The 8,359-nt window shown below is 39.9% G+C and overlaps 1 long non-coding RNA gene across 2 annotated transcripts; it reads right to left on the reverse strand.

Annotated features, from left to right (window-relative positions):
- Positions 1 to 1,381: 1,381 nt before the first annotated feature.
- On the reverse strand, positions 1,382 to 5,858 carry LOC129149420 (uncharacterized). Of its 2 annotated transcripts, none has more exons than XR_008556313.1 (3): positions 5,792 to 5,858; positions 2,483 to 2,629; positions 1,382 to 1,428 (listed from the first exon to the last, which is right to left on the reverse strand). It is a non-coding gene; the product is annotated as an uncharacterized LOC129149420 (long non-coding RNA). The 2 variants fall into 2 exon arrangements; XR_008556311.1 differs by lacking the exon at positions 5,792 to 5,858 and adding an exon at positions 3,261 to 3,316.
- Positions 5,859 to 8,359: the final 2,501 nt, after the last annotated feature.

Genomic DNA, 8,359 nt, shown 5'->3' on the forward strand with positions numbered 1-8,359 from the left:
AGAGGGAGAGAGAGATAGAAACATCAATGATGAGAGAGAATCATTGATTGGCTGCCTCCTGCATGCTACCCACCGGGGATCGAGCCCACAAACCACGCATGTGCCCTGACTGGGAATCGAACCCTGACCTCCTGTTTCATGGGTCAACACTCAACCACTGAGCCACACTGTCTGGGCAAATTTTTCTTTTCTTTTTGATGTTCTGCTTGGGTGCTTACTGTTAACTTGTCCTCTAATTTAGTGATTTGATCCTCTGCTGTTGATTTTTTCTAGTGCATTCTTAATTTCAGATATCATATTCTTTATTTCTGACTGTTATTTTATGGTTTCTATGTCCTTCTATTGCTTACCATCTTTTTATTTAAATTCTCACAGAGATCATCCATTCTTCCCCTAAGATCCTTGAGCATCTTTAGAACCATTGTTTTAAGCTCTGCATCAGGCATCTTTGTTGCTTTCATTTAATTTAATTCTTTTTCTGGGGATTTCTCTTATTTTTTCATTTGAAGTATATTTCTTTGTCTCCCCATTTTGTCTCTATGTATTAGGTAGATCTCCTATAACTCTCAAACTTGTTATGACGGCTTTATGATGAAGTTGTTTCATTGGGTTCAGTGGCACAATCTTCCAGATCACCTGATTTCTATGTTCCAGGAATGTCTCTTGAGGGTTATGTGAATTTTTCTGTTATACTTGACTCTTGAATGCTGTTTGCCCTTTTATAGGTGGAATGAACCCTTCAGTCTGGCTGACTAGAAGGATAAACATTGATCACTGTGTATGAGGCACTGAGCAGAAGCATCCCCTTGAGGTGGAGTTGTTCTTAGCAGGGTCTGGTGCCTTCCAGAATTCTCCTTTGAGTGTGCCACTTTTGTAACTAACTGGTCGAGCTCTGGTGTGGTCTGAAGCCCACCATTTGTGTTGGTTCTGGGCCCACTTGAGCAGGGTTCAGTTACAGGTTGATGTCAGTCATTTTCTGTAACCCGCCTTGGGCTACCTGTCTGGAGCTACCATGCTATTCATTGTGTGTGGCTGCATCTACTGGGCCCGGGTGTGCATGGAAAGAACCAATCTATGTACAAGGGTCGACTTTCTCCAGCTTATAGCTGGGAGCATTTCTGTAAAAGGTTCAAGGCTCCCTGAGGTCCACTTTCACCTATGAGATACTTTACCTCCCCCTGAGGTTACCTTGTATTCCTCCAGAGCCTTTCAGAGAAAGACTGTAGAGTGGGCCCAGGCTGGCTGCAACCCACAGAGCCTTCCAAACTGGTTGTAAGCTCAGTAGGGTGGGGCAACTGGGATAGGTAGGATGGGGCTAGTGGATCCTTACTTGGGGGTCACAGGGCCAGGCAGTATGTGAGGGGGAAGTTGATCCTACTCCAGAGTCCAACCACTCAGTCTTTGCCAGAGTCTTCAACTCCATTTCCCCTAGAAGGAGCAGACCACAAGTTCAGGTTTGTTGTAGCCAGACATCCCCTCTACAGAAGCAATCTCAGCCGGGCAGAGCTACTGTGCTCAGGAAAACAAATCAAAAGAGTCTCCTCTCTTGATGCTGGCCAAGCCTGCAGAAAGGGACCAAGCCTTTTGTCTTGGTCCCAGAGAATAACCTCTGAGGCACACACATTCAGAATGTCCCAGCACCCAGAAGCTCTCCCTTCCCCATGCAGAATTGAGCTCAGCAGGGTGGAGTATCTGGGACTTGGAAGGGCAGATTCAACAGTATCTTATTGGTGGTGGTGCCTGCAAGCCTGTAGGTCAGGGCCGGGCACTTCTTTCCTTCCTGGGATAATGTGTCTTTGCTCACAGGGGAGATAGGTGTGCCCCACCCCACCCCAAGCTCCGTTATGTAGCTACACAAACCAGCACCCGCCCATATGATTCCTGGACAAAAGCCTCCCAGGAAAACATGCTCCGAAAGTTCCAGCTTTGCACAGCACTCTGACACCCCCCTTCCCCCTGCACAACTGAACTCAGCAGGGCAACTCTGTACAAGTGATTCAACAGGTGGAGGGGGGAGTCTGCTGTATATTCAAGGTGAGGGAAACCAGTCCCCTTTCCAAAGCCACACAGTTCAGTCACTGTCTGAGTATCTACCAAGAGCCTCCCTAGAGAAAGAATACTCCTAAGGTTACTGCTGGGTGCAGCCAATAGACTTCTCCTTAGACCCCAGCATGGCAGAGTGGCCTCACCAGCAGTTGGGTGATCAGGCAGTGCACTTCCCAGGCTGGTGCTGAAACAATAGGAGTTCTCATCCCTGGGAAGGTGCCATCTGGGTCTTCCAGGACGACTGGATTTTTTACTACCAGATGTTATGCATGCTCTTCCTCCTGTCTCTGTTGCTCTGGGTTGGGGATCCTTGTGTGAGTTTGAGACCCCATGCTCCTGGGGGGAGGGAGTTTGCAGCCAAGATATTCCCTCGGGTTTCTCAGTCACCACACATGGGTGCAGGGGGCAGCCCTTTCTGCATATCCACCCTTCTTACCAGTCTCTATGTGGTTTCTTCTGTAAGTCCTTGATTATAATATTTCAGTTCTGCTAGCCATCAGTTGGTTATTCAGGTTGATTTTTCTATAATTTAGCTAAAATCCAGTTTGGAGCGAGGAGCATAAAAGTATAACTTCCACTTGCTCTGTAGCCATATTGGAAAAAAAAAACAGTTTCATGCTTAACTTTAAATACCATCTATTCTCCAATAATTCATAAAAATGTTTATCTGCAGGTCAAAATTGTTCACTGAACTACAGACTTGCACACTCAAGAACATACTTGTATCTCCATTTGGATGTCTAATTGTAATCTCAAACTTAACATGTTAAAAAAAAAAAACTCCCAATCTTCCAGCACAAATCAGCTCCTCCTTTAGTATTTTCTATCTTTTTTAAAATATATTTTTATTGATTTCAGAGAGGAAGGGAGAGGGAGAGAGAGATAGAAACATCAATGATGAGAGGGAATCATTGATTGGCTGCCTCCTGCATGCCCCCTACTGGGGATCAAGCCTGCAATCGAGGCATGTTCAAAATCTTGCCATAACTCTCCATCTTAGAGCAAAATCCAAAGTCCTTATACTATTTACAAGACCTAAATTATCTAATCGATTGCCATTCATCTACTACTCTCCCTTTCATTCAGCCTACTCCAAACACAGAGGCCTCCTCACTATTGCTTAAACATCCCAGGTACTCTCTCACCCCAGGGCACTTGACCTTGCTATTTCCTCACCCTTGGAAAGTATTATCCCAGTAAGCTTCATGACTCACTCTGTCCTCTCCGTTAGATCTTTACTCAAAAATGTATCTTCTTCGTTGAACCTTCCATGGCCACCTTTACCTAAAGTGTTAAACACAAACCAGTTTTATATCTCTCTTACCTGCATATATTTTCACTTGAACACTTATCACTATCTAATCAATTGTATATAGATTTTAATCTTATCTTTCTCACCCACTAGAATGTCAGATCCACAAAGCCAAGAATTATTTGTCTGTTTTATTCAATACTGCATCTCCAGTACCCAGAACAGATCCAATCACTACATAATGTAATGTGTATTCAATAAATGTTATTGAATACATTGAATAAATTAATAAATCTGTGTATCTATGTACATATCTGTATATTTGCATGTGTGGGCCCATTTCTTGTTACCTCTCTTATGTGCATGCTCACATGGGTGTATAGGTCTGTATAGGCCCAGTTAGTAAGTGTGGCAAGGTTAAATCTGAATAATAATAGATATTTATTGAGTGTTCATGATGTGCCTAGTACTATGCTAGACTCTTTATATTGACTAACTCCTACACCCTAAATGAAATGTTGCATTTAAACATATCATTTAATCCTACCCATTAGGCAGATGTAGTGTATTGTTTAGGGACAATCTCTGGAACCAGGCTGCCATAATTTGAGTCCCATATCTTACATTTACTAGCTATTTGACTCTGGACAAGTCACTTACTCTCTCAGAGACTAATTTGTCTCATCTATAAAATGAGGGTAACAACAGTACCTACTCATAAGATTGTTGTGAGGATCAAATGAGAAAATGCATAGAAAGCATTGCCTGGCACATAGTAAACACTGTATAAACATTTGTTAATACTACCAATTAAAAGGTTGAATTTTACTTAATAACAACAATAATAGCAGCATAATAGCTTCCATTTATCAAATGCTTACTATGTGCTAAGTATGCCCTTTTCATACATTATGATACAGATAAATAAGTATAAACGTATAAAAATATACATATACATACTTAAACATATGTATGTATATACATGCATTTTAAATTCACAAAATAAAAAGGTTAAGAAACTTGCAAAAACAAAATGGTAACTATTTGAGGTGATAGATATGTTAAGCAGCTTAATTGTACTGAATATTTCACAATGTGTTGGTATATCAAGTTGTATACCTTAAATATATACAATTTTAAATTGTTGACTATACCTCAATAAATCTGAGTAGAAAAAAATAAAGAAAACAGCCCAAGATTGCAAGTCCTAATTGGGAGATGCAGGCCTGAGTGAGACCTGAGCTGGTATCCTCAACCACCTTGCACTAATGTGGGTGGGTGCTATTTCAGTACATACTTGTGCGTGTTTTGTATGTGGTCTGTGAGCAAGGACATGTGAGTGCATGAGGCTCTCTGTTACTGTAATTATAGGTGATTGTATGTCCCTGTGAAAGTGCAAGTTTTTAGAGATCATTCTAGTTTCCTCACTTGCTTTTCTTTGGTACAGCCAGCAGAGGGGGCTCAGGAATTTTTTTTCCCCATCTTGAAGAAACCAAGAGTATACATTAAAAAACAAAACTTCCTGTGAAAAATGCGAGTGCTTGAAGGGGATAGCTATGGTTTATGACTAGTTTTTCATACTTTGAAGACAGAAATTAGGTAGTCATTCAAACCTCGAATCTCTCCACTTTCTGGGCCATTTTTGTATGAGAGCATGCACTCAGCTCCCAAAGATTGCTAAACCACTGAAGTTTTCAGCATCACTTCTATCCATCCCTTGACAATATACGTGGCCCACTCCCTGCCTTCTAGTTATCCAAAGCCCCCAACTGAAACTCCCTCAAAACCAACCAAGTAACCTAACCGGTTTCCGTTTCATTCTTCCCCATTCTCCTGCCTTCCTTTGGCTGGCTATTCAGATGTAATTCAACTAACACTGGCAATATTCATAAGGCCAACCTTTGTCTCATTTCAACATCCCAATAAGCCTAGGAGGTAAGCACCATTATTTTACCCTCCTCATTTAGCAACAGAGAAATCAACACTCAGAGAAGAGGGTGCCTTGGAGAAGAGGTCATACCATCTATAAAAGACTGAGGCAGAAATCAAACTCAGGTTCCTCTGAATGAAGAGCCTACTCTTCTTTCCACTACACCATGGGCTATGGCAATTGATGGGGCCGCGATTGAAACCCAAGTGGTGACAGATTCTTTTTTTTATATATAAATATATTTTATTGATTTTTTACAGAGAGGAAGGGAGAGGGATAAAGAGTTAGAAACATCAATGAGAGAGAGAGACATCGACCAGCTGCCTCCTGCACAACCCACACTGGGGATGTGCCCTCAATCAAGGTACATGCCCTTGACCGGAATCGAACCTGGGACCTTTCAGTCCGTGGGCCGATGCTCTATCCACTGAGCCAAACCAGTTTCGGCGTGACAGATTCTTTATCTTGACTAACTCCTATACCTTAAATTCTCAAACCCGAATGTGTATCAAAATGAACTGAGGGTATTATTTAAGAAAAACAAAACAAAACACAAAACTCACAGGGAGTCTGAGTCTGTAGTAGGCCCAGGATTTTCCTTTGTAATAAAGACTCCATATGACTTCTGATTCAGGTCACACTGTGGAAATATCAGGCCTCCTAAAGCCAGCTCAGCCTCCCTCAAGCACTGCAAGTTCTTAAGCAGCCAACAGAACAAAGCTTCAGAACAGTTCCAAATAGCCATGGTGACCATTAATGGAGCATTGTTACATCCTAGGCACATTACATTTAGGCCCACAATCTATTTTTAGTTCATTTTTGTGACAGATACAAAGTCTATATCTAGGTTCTTGTGTTTTTTTATGGTTGTCTAGTTGTTCTGACACCATTTGTCAAAAGACTACTGTTTCTCCATTGAATGACCTTTCTCCTTGGTCAAAGAATAGTTGACTATATTTGTTTGGGTCAATTTCTGAGCTTTCTACTCTGTTCCATTGATCTATTTGTCTATTCTTTCATCAATACCAAACTGTCTTGATTTCTGTAGCTTTATACTAAGTCTTGAAGTCATAGCCTGAGTGGGTCTTTTGTTTTTTCATATAAACTTTAGAATCAGTTTGTCAGTATCTACAAAGAACCTGCTGGGATTTTGATTGGGCTTGCATTGAATCTATAGATTAAGTTGAGAAGAACTAACATCTTAATAATATTGAGTCTTTCAATCCATGAACACAAAATATCCCTCTAGTTATTTATATCCTTTTTAAATTTCTTTCATCCAAGATTTGCAGTTTTCTGCCTATAGATCCTGCAAATATTTTGTTAGATTTATATGTAAGTATTTGAATTTTGGTGCTATTGTAAATGGTATTTATTTTCAATCTTGAATTCCAATTGTTCATGCTGGTATACATGACAACAGTGACTTTTATATATTACCTTGTATCCTGTGACTAATCACTCTTTAATTACAAAAGAGTTTTTTGTTTTGTTTTGATTTTTAGTCAGTCCTTTGGAATATTCTACGTAGATGATCATCTCATCTGCAAACAAGACCCAGGCACATTATATACATTATGCCATTTAATCCTCAGAAGAACACTGCATGTCAGGTCCTATTAGCATCCTGCTTTGCAGAGGAAAAAAAGTGAGGTTTAGCTACCTTAATTTAATTGTCCAAGGTCACAAAACTTGAAAGTGGAGGAACTGAGATGTAACCCAGTTCTGCCTGTGTCCACAGCCTGTGACAACTGCACCCTACCACAATGAGCTGCATTAAGTAATTTGCTAGATCAAAAGGTAGCAGAAAGTTCCATGTGGGTAGAGGTGTCAACCTCTGCCCCTAATCCACTGTGTGTTATTGGGCAGGCTACCAAATCCCAAAAACCTAAGTCATTCACATCACAGATCTATGGAATATTGGTCCAGGTTTTTAAAAAATTAAACTTTTCATTTTAGAACAAGATTTGAATAAACACGCCCCAATAAATATATAGAAGTAGGCAATAATCACATGAAAAGATGCTCAACATCATTAGCCTTTAGCAAAATGCAAAAAAAAAAAAATCACAAAACTATGCCACTTCACATACACTAGGATGGGTATAATAAAAGGTGGACAGCCGAAACTGGTTTGGCTCAGTGGATAGAGCGTCGGCCTGCGGACTGAAAGGTCCCAGGTTCGATTCCGGTCAAGGGCATGTACCTTGGTTGCGGGCACATCCCCGGTAGGGGGTGTGCAGGAATTGGAATCCTCATACATTTCTGCTGAACCTTGTCAAATGATGCCACCGTGTTGGAAAACACTTTGGGAATTCCTTGAAAATTTAAACATAGCATTATCATGTAACCCAGCAATTCCACTACTAAGTATACTAGTATACTCAAGAAAATTATTTATAATAGCCAAAAACTGAAAACAATCCAAATGTCTATCAAATGATAAATGAATTAACAAAATGTGTTCTATACATTCAATGGAATATTATTTGGCAATAAAAATAATGAAATGTTTATATACACTTCAACATTCATGAACCTTGGAAACATCATGCTAAGTGAAAAGTCATTCACATAAGACCATGTATTTATGATTCCGTTTATATGAAATAAGAAGAATTTAAAAATCTATAAAGACAGAAAGTAGATTAGTGGTTGCTTTCAGGCTGGAGAGGATGGGACAAGTAAGGAGTGACTGTTAACAGGCATGAGTTTCATTTTTAGATGATAGAACTCTTCTAGAATAAGATAGTGCTGATGGTAGCACAGCATTGGGAACATATTAAAAACCACTGAAGTGTACACTTTAAATTGGTTAATTTTTTATAGTATGTGAATTATATATAAACAATTATCTGATATTCAATAAATTAAAAATAGAACTATCATATGATATAGCAATCTTACTTCTGGATATATATTCAAAAGATTTGAAAGCAAGGTTTCAAAGAGATCTTTGTATACCCATATTCATAGCAGCATTATTCACAGTAGCCTAAATTCCATTGACAGATTAACAGATAAACAAAATATGGTGTGTATAGAGTAGGTCTTCGGGTTACATTGGAGATCTGTTTCTACAGTGTGACATAATGTTATTTTTGCCATAAGTCGGAACCCACCTACATAGC

Source organism: Eptesicus fuscus, chromosome 1 (genome assembly GCF_027574615.1).
Source record: "Eptesicus fuscus isolate TK198812 chromosome 1, DD_ASM_mEF_20220401, whole genome shotgun sequence".
Taxonomy (NCBI): Eukaryota; Metazoa; Chordata; class Mammalia; order Chiroptera; family Vespertilionidae; genus Eptesicus; species Eptesicus fuscus.